Here is a 15,558-nt window from a genome sequence, read left to right on the forward strand (position 1 = left end):
AGCACATTTTGGAACAAAGTGCCTCATTACATCTGCAAACTTCCACCAGAACAGATTCCTTAGAAACATCTGAAAACAACCCACCCACCCACAAACAAGCAAGACACACCACCACCCACACCCTCTGAACAAGCTCTGGATTCCCTGGGCTTTCCAGCTGTGTCTTATGAAACGAAACATAAAGCTCCTTAAAGAAGAGGTTACAATCTAAGACCAAAAAAAAAAAAGTCACTAATTAATGCCAGGCCCCATGGTGGAGCAGGTCATGCCCCACAGTGAAACTGGAGAGAGAATATGGTGGTTTTATACTTGTTTCTTACTGTTATTTTACTATTCTAGCCATCATTAAATGATGAGTTTTTGTTTTGTCCACAACAGTAATCAGTAACCTCATGAACTTTATCTTGACCTTTAAGCTCTCTTGGCAGTCCTTCCGTGACATCTCTGGTTCCAGTTCCTGGCAGGCAATAACCTCCTCCTCTGGACAACCCATCAGGTGGGCAGATGGATGTGTCTGTCCCTTGCAGCAGGGAGCCACCCACTACAATCACTCACAGCTAATTATTAATGTCAAGTCTTCAGGAGGGACAGGAATATTCTTCCTTGAATGGAGTGTGACCACTTTCCAGTCTCCCCCTTTTATTCACTTCTGACTTCTTGTGAGAAGATCCCATCAGATCCCTGATGTAGGAGGGAATTCAGACTTCTGAGTCTCTGAGCTCCCTGAAAACATCCTACTTCATAGAACACATGAAAGGTTCAGGTTGGAAGGGACCTTAAAATCCATCCAGTTTCAAAGCCCAGTCAAGGGCAGGGACACCTTAAACTATCCCAACCCCAAGCCCCATCCAATCTGCCTTGGACACTTCCAAGGATGGGGCAGCCACAGCTTCTCCAGACAACCTTTGTGGGGAGAACCACATCCCTTGAGCTGCTGCCCACTCCTGTTTTGAAGCAGGCTTGGACCCAGTTATCCCTCTGGACTGTGAGCATGCATGGCTGGCTCACACACCTCCTTCCATCCACCAGAACTCCCAAGTCCTCCTGTGCAGGGCTGTCCTCAATGACTTCTCGTCCCAGTCTGTACTCACATCTGGGACTGCCCTGACCCGGGAGCAGCACCTTGCACCTGGACTTGTGGAACTTGATGAGGTTTCTCATTCCCATGAACGCCACACAACCTTCTCACGTTCCCATACAACTCCTGGACCTGGTGACACAGCTCTTCAATGAGGACACACCTTCTGGAGAGATGACTCTCAGCCCCAGTTTCCTGGATAGGGAGCAGCCACTCTAAACCCAGAGGCCTCCAGAGCTCTATTTCCAGCAGGTCTCTTTGGGAGGGACCCTCTGACATCATTGGGGCTGCCAGGAATGAGCACCTCTCCTCCAGCTCCAGGCCTGCAGCATTAAGTCATGCAAGGAAAGGGAAAGAAACAGGACACCAGGGTGTCACAGCCAGCACCACAAAGCTGGAATTCTCACCAGTTACAGGAGGAATAGCACAGCAAGGCAAATGAGACTCACAGCGCTTGGCACGACATCATGATCCAAGCGAACCCCTCAATATCCATGAGCCAGAACCAGGCCCCTGCAGAGCTCATCCAAGCACAGACAGAGCTGCAGGAGCAGAACAGGGAGGGAACAGGGCTTTGGTGAGCAGACCTGGGCTCACACAAACACAGGTGAACGATGCCAAAGCAGCATCAGGGTATTTCCCACCCTAAACTGCTTTGCAGCTTGTAAAAAAGCAAGAAACCATTTAAAGGGACCAGAAAGGACTTTGAACACCCAAAGCCCAGACATGTGACACATTACAGCCAAAGGGCTCAAGATGAAGACAGAAGGCAGCCAAGAGGACACACTACAAATCCTTCCCAGACAAACTATCACCTGGGTTTATTCTCAAGAGAATGTTATACATAAAACATCTGCTGAACCCACTCAGCTTCAGATAAACTCTGAAAAAACTAAACTGCAATAGAGACCAACATTAAATACAGTATCTTATTGCATGATTGTTTCAAAGGACTGTTTAAAATCTAAGCTAATCTGGAAACCTACCAACTCCACAGATCTTTAATCTTTTTTTAGCTCTATTTTTAAAGATATTTTTTCCCCATTAATAACTCAAGAATTATTGAAGTAAAAAATAGTTTGATATTTTCAGAGCTTTGTAGTCAATACACCTAGCAACTGACACAATTAAAATTTCAGAAATCCTAAGCATAGCACAAATTCCACTGCATTCATTCTTAAGGAAAAAAGAAAAGCCCGAAAATAGCATTGAAATTTCAGTAAAGGACAACTTCTGCATGCTTATGAACTGTGACAACTTCTGCTTTCTGCTTCTGCCTTTCCCTTTTTACATTTCCTCTTCAAAATTCAGTGGCACAGACCTATAAGAGGACAGCAGAAACAATTCTGGTGTTATTCTTTCCATGTTAATAACCATTTTGGATGTATGAATTTTTCTAAAGTCCACTAAAAAAAATCAGATTTGGGTTTGCTTTACAAGACTTTAAACTTTTTTTAGGAAAAAACACAGCAAACAAAATCCTAGAACAATTTGGGTTGGAAAGGACTTTCATGATCACCTTGTTCTAATACCCTGCCATGGCCAGGGACACCTTCCACTATCCCAAGCTGCTCCCAGTCCAAACTGACCTTGGACACTTCCAGAGATGGGACAGCCACAGCTTCTCTGGGCAACCTGCACCAGAGCCTCCTCACTCTCACAAGGAAGAAATTCTTCCCAGTATCTAATCTAAATCTCTCCCCTTCTACTTTAAAACTGTCCCCCTTTTCCCAACCCTATCTGCTCACATAAAAAGTCACACTCCCTCTTTTTCCCCAAGTCCCTTAGGCATTGGAAAGGGCTCCAAGGTCTCCCCAGACTCTTATCTTCTCCAGGTGAACATTCCCAGCTCCAGAGCAGAGGTGCTCCAGTCCTCAGAGCATCTTTGTGGTTTCCTCTAGATCCGCTCTAGCAGGTCCAAAAAACAGCTTTATAATCAAGACAGAAAAGGAAAAAAATACCTGCATTGCTCTCTAACACAATATTCCCAGTGCTTCCTCCAGCACAAACAGTATTTTATTCTCAGTTTCCCCCTCTTGGACAAAATGGAGAAAATATGAATAAACACCACCAAATCACTAAAAAGTAAAGCAGAAAATGAGGCGCTCACAACTCTGGTTCAGAAGGGATGGTTTAAGTGAGCCAGCTTTGGAGCTGGGGATTGCGACCCTGCTGTGGAAATCCTCAGCACTTTACAAACCAAATGTGCCACTCCAGAGCTCCCACTCCCCCACCCTGGCTTTCAACATCTAATTCTCTCCCAAAAGCCAGCTGCAGCTTGCCAGCCCAAACACTGAATTACCAAAGCAATCACCAATCTTGAGCCATCACCATTTGACATCTCTCACCAATTCTCTATGAGCTTGCAGAAAATAATTTCAAACAGCTCCCTCAAGAAAATAAGTTTCAAGCCTTAGTTTTTTCCATCCCAAGCCATCCCTGCACTATTTCATAGCTCTGATAATTATACCACTGACTAAATCTCCAACTGGGAATAGCTGTTTTTATCATTACTATTAAAAACAGTCCCTCACACTGCTAGAAATCTGGAAATTCGCTGGAGCTGCATCCCACCCTTCGGCCTCTCAAAACACTACACAGCAATGAAAGTATGTGCTGAAACCAGAGGATCCCTGTGCTGAACAACTCCTGTAATTTCTGGGTAACTGGAACTGCTTCCTAAGCAAACCATGGAGGCTTGGTTATTGATTTTAGAGGGGCAAGTGGCACCAGAGCTCTGAAAGTCAAAGTTTTCCATACTGGACTGGGAAAGTTTCGTTACTTTCAGAAATGCAGCAGTGACATGCATGCTAAAAAGCTCCTCATATTCACCTAGTTTTGTAGTTTTTATGCTTTTTTAAAAAAATTAAAGTATAAAGATCATCTGCAGTTTTCCTTTCCTAAAAGCACATTATCTTCATTTTACACCTTGGCCAGAAGGGTGACTGACAGCTCTCAGAGAAGTAGCAAGATGCAGAAAAACAAGAGTTGAAAGAAAAGTGGATTTTAAAAAACAGCTTTTAATTATCTGAAGGTACGGTTGCCAAGTAGAGAGCAAGGAGGCTGTGCATCACTTACAGATGGGAAAATTCCCCCAGGTTGATTTCACAGCCAATTACAGTGGATTAACCCATTAGGAAGAACAAAACAGATATATTTTTTTTGTGGATGCAGGTTTCAACAGTTTGAAAAATCATTGCCACTGGTACTTTGATACACAGGATCAGCAATCTGTTTTATCACACGTCAAGTCATCACCATCCATAAACACACCCTAGAAAAAAAACCTCACCCTCTTTTTTAATGCACCTTCTGTCATTATTTCCTTCCCAGGGAACGCCATCTCTCTTGGCTCCCCATTTTGAGTATCACTTCATATATCAATACTACTTTTATTGTTGTTAAAGAGAAGCATCAAACACCTTCAAGCTGTTTTACACACACCTTTGCACACACATATAAAATATATCTGCCAGATGCCATTGTATAAGGAATTTGTCAAAAGAAAAGCACCAAAGCACTGATTTTCAGCTTTCCAGGACCCCTCTGCTAAATCCTGGGTGTGCCTACTTTTGTTTGGTATCAAGTTCCTCCAGCTGGCTCCGCTGCAAGAGCAAACTACAGGGATAGTTAAGTTTTTCCCCACCACCAAACACATCTGTTCCTTTTCTGACTTCTCCAGACTTCCTTCCCCTGACTGTATCACAAAGCCTCTCTTTTCAGCAAGGCTGCCTTCTTGATAGTCCCTCACCATTATCTTCTTGTTCTCCGCAGAGCAGCTCGAATCACTGGGTCTTGCAGAGCTTCCAGTCCTTTCAGCTCAAGGCCAGGATCTGAATTCAAGCACTGTGATTTACAGAGAGGGGTGTTAAACTTCTTCCCTGATTCTTTTTTTTTAGCACTCCACAGTTTCCTGTCCTGGGAGGCAACCAAACTGCCACAAGAAATGCCAGTTTCTGTTAAATATCCTCAATTCCTGTGACACTGAGCATTTCAAACAATTACATTCCTTCCAAATCTTGCACTATAACAGCTTTTATCCCACAAAGTTCAGAGATGAGCAAAAACTACTTTAGCACCAAGAAGTGTGAGTTGGTTATTTGCTGCATCTCACAGCATTCCTAGTTAACATTCAGGCTTGGCACGACCCACCATCCACTTGAGCACACAGCACAATGTCACCCCTCAAAACCCCACTGTTCAACCTAAAGGCACTTTTTAATTTTTTTTATTTTATTTTAAGGGTGCATCAGCTGCTCACTGAAAGTGGGAATGCTTCATTTAGCACACACACACTTGTTAAACCGCTCACAGCATGCAAATAAAACACCACATTGTGCAAAAGTCATTCAGTCTCCCCATCCATAGATATGTGCAATGGAACCGGGGCCAGGAAAGAGAAACTTGGAACAATGTGCAAATATTTCAGTCCCTTATTCCCAGCATTCACATTTCGGGCTAAAGCCCACAGCCCTGTCATGCTGAGGGGTGACCATGTTTGAGAATCTGCCCTGTGCAACGGGTGGGAAAACGACCATTATCTGTCTTACCCCTGGACTGCACCCTTTTATTTGTAGTTATTACTGCAAACTGCCTTTTTTTCCAGACAATGGTTGTGTTATTATAGGTACCTTCATGCCGTGCCAAAGCACATATACACAGCAATTCAGAACAATCAGCCTTGTTTTCATGGGAGCAAAGGTTGCAGCCAAATGAAATGGGTGGAGATCACATTAAACAATCTTGGAATCTGCTAATAGGATATAGGAAAATGTGACCATAATGCAGATGCGGAGTTCCCCTTTCACCTTCCAATGTTATGGATAAAATAAAAGCTTTGGAAAACCAATTAAACTGTTTGAACAACATTAAGCAAGTCAAAGTGTTCTCAGGGTGCTTACAAGACCACTGAGAGGGTCTTTAAAATTAAAAGAAAGCAGTACCCTTTCAAAGCTCTGAAACCAGAGAGCACTTCCCCACCCCAGAAACGATGATCTCTTCCACCACCTGTTTTAAAGATATAGGAGACCTGCAAGTCATCTGCTTCTCCATGGTGAAGAGAAGCTCAGCAAGACAACTGGTCCTGTCTTAGAAACAGGATCAGCCCCTCCTCTAAGTAGGGAATTTTCACACTGAGGCACCTTGGCCGGTCAGCTGTACCCTGCATTCCCCTTGTTTGCTTTTGAGATGTGCATTAGTCAGCTTTCTCCTCCACAAATCTGATTGTGCCTCTGCATGATCGTGCACTGAAGTCATGTCCTTGAGCGTGTGACATCAGTCTGTTGCCATGGCAATGCACAGGGCAGTCCAAAATTCAGTATTATGGCATCACTGCGGGATCAGACAGCAGAACAAGCCAACGCCTGAGAGCTGGTTAATGCAGCACGAACAGCCAAGACATTTCAATCTAAATGTTAAAGTGTAACTGCACTTCCTCACAATATTCCTCATAAATATGCCTAGAAGCCTCAAGAAAGACAATCCAGAAGGTCAATGAATTGAAGAAATAGGCAAACCATCATGCATCACTAAAAAGAAGGGCAATATGTTTCCAAGGATGGCCACCAAAAGAAGAAAGCTTAGTTCAGCTCTCTGAATAGAAACCACCATCTGTTCCTAAGGCAACACCAGAGCTGCCTGAAGACATCATCCACAGAGAAACAGGGATGGCCCCTCAGCACCCTGAGCCAAGTGTTAGGCTGCACCCAGTTTTTCTGGAAATCAGAGACTGGAGGATCACAGTACTGTCAGCCCTTTCAAAAGGACAGCATTACATAAGACACAGTTCTTCAATTTCAAGCTTTGAAGCAAAGATCAGTATATCATTAACCCAACCTGTAACAAAGCCATGTAGTTAAAAAAGGGTGGTACCTTCCAAGAGTTGTTATTCCATGTAGGGTTAGACATTACAGTTCTGTAGGTTCCTTGCACACTCACGAGAATGGCATTTCTGAAGAGCAAAAGGAAAGGAAAAAGGAAATTAGTGACACAGTAACGGTGCTAACAACCACTACCCAGCTCCTAAAACATCAAAAATCCCGTTTTCCCAGAGCAAAGGGCACATGGGAACATGTTGGGAACAGCAACCCATGCATTGCTGACATGGAAAACCACCAATTCAAGGTCTTCAGTGCTGACTGATCGAGTACACCCCAAAAACATCCCAGCAAAACTACAGGTGGCTGGGCAGAAGCCACTCGGGCACCATGAAAGCCCAGGGAACACATATAGCAGAGAAAGGACCACAAAGCCCCCAGAAGTCACAGTGGACCCTTTTCTTTACCTGTTCCTCTCTTCCCATCAAGCACACATGTTTTGGGGTCTGGGTGTGGATTCCCAGTGGCTGTTCTAACACCCAGATTCCTCAAGCCCCTGGAAAGCCACTGCTGTTGTACGTCAGCTTCTGCGTAACCCAGCCCCTCCCTGTACACTTGGCTGGTTTCATTTTGCCTCCTTCCGCTTTCCCTTATTAATCCACACGTCTCCAATAACTCAGTCAACACTTCCTTCTGCAGGGCTGACCTCCAGCCTTCCCATAACCCCAGCTGCACCCACAGTTTCTTAACACTGCCATTAATGAGGCACATTTCATGTTCTCCACAGGGATGTAGCCCTCACCCACTTCTAACCCCTCCACCCATGTCCCTGGCTGTAATTACCCCATCCCTCGTTATCTAATACCCAACACAAGCCTTGGGGCTGGGAACCGCTGTTTGTTTGGCTCTGCAGTGTCACACACCCCACTGGTGTTGTATAAATAAATTCCACAACCTGTTTGAGCCTGAGCTTGATTGAGATTTGAATTACCCCAGTTTCCAAGTGACTGCTGCAAATACCTTCGCTCTCTCCCTGCTGGCTTACGCAATCGGCCACCAAGGCAGCTCCAGGGCCAAACACCACAACAACCAACTGCTCCCACGGACCACAGCTGCACAGAAAACAATTTAAATCCCTTTCCTTTTAAATATAAATTGCAGATTATAAAGGGATGAGACAGGCAGGAGCACACAGCTTTCAGAAATGTGCCTCTGCCTGTCACCTGAAGGATGAGTTCCATGTGCCAGTGTCACCTCCCAGCCACCAAAGCACCCAGGCTTTGCCACAGCCCTTAACACTCAGCAGGTTACCCAGTCACAAGTCTGAAGTACCAGGGAGGATGAGATTCTGGAAGCGAGTTTAAGCTAAATGGATTTCAGAGCAAAATAAAGCCAGCGGGCTTCATCTCCATGGAGCTCCTGCAATACAACATAGGCTGAGCAAGTCACTCAGGGCAGAGGTCTTTCTTATTAACTACCTAGTAAATTCAGATTAAAGTCAGATAGCTTTTTCCCCTCCCTCGTATAAAAATCAGATGTTATCCAGCCCCAAGGAATCAATCCAGCTTCTGCAATAAGGAAAACCTGCTCACAGCTCCACAACACCACACACAATCCACAGGATTGTGGCCCTTCAGATACTCATTAATTTTTTTTTCCCTAGAAAAGTCTCCAGTAACAATTTGCCTTCATTTTCTGCAGTGAAGATGGATGGTAACTAAGTACTGGATATGGAATCACATGAGCAGTCCCAGTGCAGCCATCCCAGGTCATAAAAACACCAGTGTAATCCCACAGACATTCACCAAGTACCCACCTGCTCCTATGTGCTGATTCCAACATCTGAGGGGCCATCAAACCCCTGAGCCAAACACCAGGAAGACAGGAAGGAAGCACCAAGGCACTCTACAACCATTAAAAGGCAAACAGAAGCCAGAGAAGAGCCAAGGCTGGGTGTGTGTGATGGTGTTTACAGGTGGAGGAACTTTGCCCACTCGTAGGAAGGAGCTGTGCTTTGCTGATGCTTCCTGACTACCCAGCTGAACCTCCTCTCCATAGGTGAGTCCCTTTCCACCTGGGTTACCCTTGGAGCAGCTTGGCCAGCATGAAAGATATCACAGCCCATTTTTTGGCTTCTTTTCCTTACAAAGTCAAGGCACCCAACCTCTTTAAAAGGCACTGTGGCACCTGTGCTCCCACATGAGACTCACATCCTAAAACATTCTCCCAAAGAAACCATGAGCAAAGAGCACTGTGAGTCAATGTCCCCAGCAGGCGGGGGTCAGGCAGCCCTGCCAGACTTAAACTTCATTTTTGTTTAAGCAATACCCAATCCAGCCTGCCAGCCTCCTGTCCCTGCAACATCAGTGGCTAGAAAGGCATTTAGGAGTCTGATCAGCTACAGACTCTCAAGAAAAATGTATTTTTCCCCAATATGAATAAATAAATACCTCTTCTAACAAAAAAGCTGATGTAATTCATCTCATTAAATAAGTCACACTGTTCTTATCAAGGTATGGATCCACTACAGTATATAATGCACAGGTTGGTTTGCAAAGTGTGTTTGGGCCTTTCCCTCTGACAGCCACCCTAAAAATGTAAGACTAAATTAAGGGGGCCTTGTAGTCTTTGTTCCTTTGAAATTCACACCACCTCACTTTACTCCCAGAGCTTAATGCTGCAGTTGCATCTACACAATCAACCCAATCAGCCAAGTTACAACCAACACAACCAAGCCTGAACTTACAAAACTACTAACTTTTAACTGGGCAAGTATTTTACATTTTCTTTCCCAAAACATTTAACCTGCTAACAAATACCTGCATTAGTGCATTACCATCCTCCCGTTGTCCTGGAGTGAGTTAGCAGGCTTGCAGCAAAACACAGGGAGAGCCAAGCACACTCTGCCTCCCGGCCAAGTAGAGCCTGCAAGAACAGACCCCCTTTGGGGCAGCGACAGTTGAGGTCAATTTAATGGGAAAACAAACTACTTTTCCATTCAAGTGCAAAGCAGAGACAAAGAATTTTATGTGGCTCAGATTGCACAGTCAGCTGTCTTTTTAGGAACAGATCAGATTTAATGGTTCTGTGGCAGTTCAGAAAAAAATGAGCCTGAAGAGAGTTTAAGGTTTGGACGGTATTGCACTGTGCAATACCAGGCACTTGTCTGGGGTGCTCTTGTGGCTCTAAATCGGTACCTTAAAGTCATCATCATCAACAGCAATTCCAGGTATTTTATGAGATACTGACCCAAGTTTTCCAGAGAAGCCATGGCTGCCCCATTCCTGGAAGTGTCCAAAGCCAGACTGGATGGGGCTTGGAGCAACCTGGGATAGTGGAAGGTGCCCCTGCCCATGGGACGGGGCTGGAGCAAGATGGGCTTGAAGGTCCCTCCCAACCTAAACATTCTGGGATCTTTTGATTTCCCAGGGTTCAGCCTGGAGTACAAATTTACTTTTACCCCGTTTCAAAGAAAGGCAAATTCTCTCTCCCAAGCTCTGCCAGATAATTCTCCTTTGCATCACAAGTTACATTTGAAACCATTTCTACTCCAGAGAACCAAAATGAGGCAATGCTTCAATGCGACCACCCTCACCACAGGGACTCGTATTCTGAAGCAGCCGAGATGCACTCAGGCTCTTTCACTCAACTATTTCAGGGCCCAATGCAGACAGAGAAGCTAATTAACATGTATTGCTATGGAAAGGAATATAATCCAAACCTTCACTGGTTTATATCTAAACCCTCTGAGACATCTAACGTCAAAGCTAAACAGATCTTCACCTGGCAAACATTTGGAGAGCCTTCAACTGAAGCTTCCAGGTAAGGGAATGCAGTATTTTAGGATATTTTTGCTACATACACTGGGGACATACCTCTAACACAAAGTCCAGAGAATCATCATGACAGCTGCAAAAACAACTTTGTCCTGGCTAACATTCACATAACGAAATTACAGTTTTACTCCAGGGAAAAAGGAAAAAGCACTTAAGTTTTGTTTAGATTGAAGTGCTTCGAGCCATGCCACTTATCTGCTATCAGAGCAGATTGCAGGGCTGCTCCAATGATTATTCTGTAATGAAGTAACTGGAATTGGAAGGTATGCAATTAGTCCTATCTCCTCCTCCTCCGCCACCCCCCTATCAAGAAGAAAACCAGCACAGACGTTATCACCTCTCCCTGGAGCTCTGCTACCCTCATCACTTAAAATACCCACAAAGCAAAGTAGGGCTGTCACTTACAAGCTGCTAACAAGCCTGGCTTGGTCCTGACTGGCAGCAAAGGTGATATTCTCAGCATCTCCCCAGAAGAAAGTTACAGGGTTACCTAATGGGATGCTTTCTCAGGTACCCACACACACGTATATATTAAGCTTAACATGTCTGCATTTAGTTATTTTAGTAAAAGCAAACCACTTTTGAGAGGGGAGAAAAAAAAAGTACTGCTGATCCTAGTAGCTTTAGGTTAAAGCATCTCTCACTAATCCTCCTGGGCATGCCCATTGGGAAGGGAATATATTAAACTCAGGACACAGGTATCACTTGCTGGCACTCTGGGTAGTTTTACTGACTCCAGCCTGGCTCATTTTACCTGGGTCATTTACCCTTCCTTCCCCTGAAGAGCTGTGCTTACGTCTGTAAAGTGGTAGATGCAGCTTTCCCATAACTGCAGCTAAGAGATGGAAGATGCAAAAAAGCCCCAGACAGCCCACAGCCAAATGGAAACTCAGTGAATCCCTGATTCCTAACTGTAATTCTGATAAAATACAATCTGACATTTATTCAGGCTCAAAAGCTCACTCATCTCTTCCCCTCCACCCCAGTGATACCCACTGGTCTAATTAAAGACAAAGCTTCTCTCAGCAGCCTCTGCCTTACATATATATCCCAGTAAAGTCTATTTGTGACCCAAGGAACACAGGTGATAGGAGGCATTCCCCAAAGCCTTAAAATAAAACAAATATATAAATATTAAATTAAAATAACCTTACAACCACCATTAAAGCAACATCAACAAACTTGCTCTGTATAGGTCCACTAGAGATGCAACCATTTTCACTCCCTGAATTCACTCAACTGAGTGAATTTCACTCGGTTTTTACTTGCTCCTCGACATTTTCCTAAGTTCTTCCCAATTTCTTAAAAATATTTTCCCTAAGAAAATGGGCCATCCCTGCAGGATGCACTGGTGCCTTCACTTTGTTGGATTCAGTCGAGTCAGGAATGAAGCTGTGTTAACCTCACAAAATCCATACACAACCCTTTTTTCCTCACTCCATACAGCTACTGATCCAAAACAGCAAAAAGGGCTAAAAAAAAAACCCTTTTAAGGCAAGAAGAGTGTACAGAATGCTGCAGAGACATTTGCTACAAAGGTATGTAAACTACTGCTCTTTATCCTACAATTTACCCCATGGCCTCCAGCTGACACATCAGCTGACACCATCTTAACAACCCCATAAGTAGCTAAAGCTGAACAAAGCGATCATTAGGAAAACTGGTTTAGTCCATTGCTGGTGGCATCCCATGTCCTCTCCATGGAGGAAGCATGACTCAGACTGCTCTGGGCTCCCATCCACACAGGCTGCAAAGCTGCATTAAAAACACAATTCTCGGTAACTTCTACCAAAGTCACGTCTCCAACTCCTTCTGCTGAGAGACCAATTCGAGTTGTTTTATATTTTAGTATGATTACATCTGCAGTCCTACTGCATCTAAAAAAATCCATAAGCACTTTAAGAGAAATACAGGAACTTTTTTTTTTTTCCTTAACACCATGGAAGATGGATTCATTGCTATCAGTAATCCTCCCACAGCCCCAGTTTCAGAAGCAGCAGCAGATTCCCAGAGATTTCAGCCGCAAAACCAAGCACTCTTTGCATCACTTCATTCATCTGTTTATTAAGATAAAGTTATCTCATTAAAAAACAAAAGAAACGAAACAAAAAAAAAAAAAAAAACAACCAATGGTAGAGTGTCATCCTTCTTTAGTGAGGAAATTAAGTGGAAAAAATGCGAGGAACTACAGTCTGTCCCACACCTGCTGACAAGTTCTGGTGCCATGATTGTTAAACTGAAGTGTATAAAACCATTTTCAGGCAACAAGATTTAAGGGTTTTTTCTTTTAGAATTGCCTTACCAAGTGCCTGACACTTGTCTTAAGGTACTATGCCTTGCATGTCCTCACTGCTCAGCAGAGGATCCTCCAGGACACATGTAGGAGGTCAGGAAGGGAAATGAACAGGGAAAATCACAGTTGACATCATGGCAAAGCAAGAGCTGCCTTTCAGCAGGAGAAAAAGGGGCAGTTTTGGATGTACATTTACAGGGAGCTTGTCTCAACCTCAGGAGTCAAGGTGGGAGGAAGCACAGAAACTCTGAAGACATAAAAACATTAAGAGGCTCAACACAAGAGCAAAGGCTTCATGATGGAAAGGATTTTTACAATAAAGGTGAAGCTCAGAACAAAGACTTCAAAGAAGAGTTTCATAAGTGAAGAGAGAACTGGGGTGCCTCTGGAAGCACATGAACATAATCCACAATCCAACACAAGCCACTATCACTGATGCACAAGTCCTGCTTGAACTTAGGGTCCAAACTATTTTTTTAAAATATAGCCTCCAGTATGACACATCTCAGAAAGCCAGACCACAGGCACAAGCCATGAGCTTGTCTTTGAAGTTCAGATACACCAGAAAATTACTTCACCTCCCTAGATGCAGAGGGGATAGTGCTGCCTTTGATGCTACAAGAAATTTTGGTTTTAAACTGCCCAAGGACTTCAAATTGTTTGCTGGACTGCAGCATGGCAACACCCAAGCCTACCCATACACACGAACATAATTATGCTTGGTCTAGACTTGGGGGGAGGGGAAAAAAAAAAGAAAAAGTATTTTCAGTAATGTTAGCACGCAAAGAAAATAATAGCACATACAAAGAAACCTCTAGGGTGACTTATGAAGAAGATTTTATGCTTGGCTTTCTGCCAATTAGAGAGGAATTAAAGAGTCTGGCAATATAACCCTGTTCATCCTGAGGAAGAAATTGCATTTTTAAGTGGTCAACGGAGCAAGAGGGATGAGAAAAGAGGGACAAAGACTCAGGAGCGTAACTGCACAGAGCAACATAGGAAGTTTCAGATGGTACTGAGACAGAAAGTGGGCATGAATAATTCAAATTTTAAAATTAATCCAGTCTATTGACTCCAAAAGAAAATCAGCACGTAACAGCTGACTCCAAATGACAGCATTCCAATAAAGCAGACAGTATTTTTTGCTATAAAATTCCAACTGCTTCAATATTTTACAGATTATCTGCCTCCACTGACTGCCAACCAGCAAAATCAGTGAAAGGTGGAAGTCACAAAAACAAAAGCAAACCAAGTGGAAAAGGCATGCTGAAGCTTGGGAAGCTGAAAAAGTGTTAAAATGCAGCCTTTGAGTAAGACAGAACATTTACTAGCTATCTGCAATGATGAATTTATATCCAAATTCTTTGGAGCTTAAAAATTCACATCATAAGACCAGCTTTTACCAGAATTAGGACCAGACTTGACATGCCCCAGTTTCCCCAAGGTTACTTTTGGAAATGCATCTACTCTTAAAATATTGCAAGTGCTCTTCTCACACTGCAGAAGAGCAACCAAAACCTACCTTCTAATTTTACTTTTTTAGATTTTTTTTTTTACAAGAACTTAACTTCAACACTTTTTTTTTATCAGAATGACAGAAGGAATTCTGTGTCACGTTGCAGGTTGAAAGATACTGAAAATGGCAGCAAGCTGCTGTTGCTTATACAAAGTCATTGCAAGGAAAAAAGAAGCTACTGAAGCTTTCAAAATCAAAACCTGTAAAACACCAAAACCACAAAATGAACCAGAAGTAGCTTAGGAGTTGCTAGGGATGTTTAAAGTTAATAAAAATTCTAAATTAAATGGCTGCCGCTTAGGTTTGCCAAAAAATTATGCAAATTTCCAAAGTTCATACATAGTAATTAGCAGAGCAAAAAGCAGGTCCCAAATAAGTGATGAAGTTAGCCTCGCTCTTATTTCTCCAGCAGATGGAATTAGCTATGTGTGAAGCTATTTTTTTGCAATTGAAGATTAAACATATTATCCTGAATATCAATTCTGCAAGTACAGCACATTGGATACGTGCATTCATGGAAGCAGGAATATGCAAAAACCAGCCTGAATCCTTCTTTTCTGTCATTCTGAACAGGACACTCAAGAGGCTGGGGGAGGGTTTACATATTTAAGACCTCATTTTTCAAACTGATTGCTGACAACGTGAATGAGACAAGTTCTCTCAAAGAACATTTAGAGTTAATAGTCCAAACAGGTTTTTCCAAAGAAAAATGTCTGCCTTGACTAAAAATACATCTTCTTGATGTGCTAATTGACAGATCACAAAAAGTCACCCAAACTGCAAGTCCAAACAACATGTGTCAACAAAGGCTCCTGGCTTCGCCCATTACTTCTCCAAAACCTGGCTCACAGGAGCATCCATCATATACTGTGTGATACAAATTCAACTTTTCCATTCCTATTATGGATTTGCCCCTTGCTTTGCACTTAAAAAGACACAACCTGCCCCTCAGCCCTGCAGCTCTCCAGCAAGGGCTCAACCTCGTGTGTGCCCTTGACCAAAATACTCTACCTGTGTTC

The 15,558-nt window shown here is 43.4% G+C and overlaps 1 protein-coding gene across 7 annotated transcripts in view; it reads right to left on the reverse strand.

Annotated features, from left to right (window-relative positions):
* FBXO34 (F-box protein 34) overlaps nt 1–15,558 on the reverse strand; it is a 39,148-nt gene that overhangs the window by 18,495 nt on the left and 5,095 nt on the right. For 2 of the 7 annotated variants that reach the window (XM_014257468.2, XM_088058168.1), the window contains exons 1-2: nt 9,714–9,836; nt 6,950–7,028 (exon numbers count right to left, since the gene is read on the reverse strand). The gene's annotated coding sequence lies outside the window, so the exon portion shown is untranslated. Of the gene's footprint in view, nt 1–6,949; nt 7,029–7,361; nt 7,486–7,914; nt 8,003–9,713; nt 9,837–15,558 lie in introns of those variants that run through there. The other 5 variants (XM_014257470.2, XM_088058169.1, XM_014257464.2 and 2 more) reach the window with 3 other exon arrangements.

Source organism: Pseudopodoces humilis, chromosome 7 (genome assembly GCF_049639895.1).
Source record: "Pseudopodoces humilis isolate 2021_Gansu_Grassland_sample_001 chromosome 7, ASM4963989v1, whole genome shotgun sequence".
Classification (NCBI taxonomy): Eukaryota; Metazoa; Chordata; class Aves; order Passeriformes; family Paridae; genus Pseudopodoces; species Pseudopodoces humilis.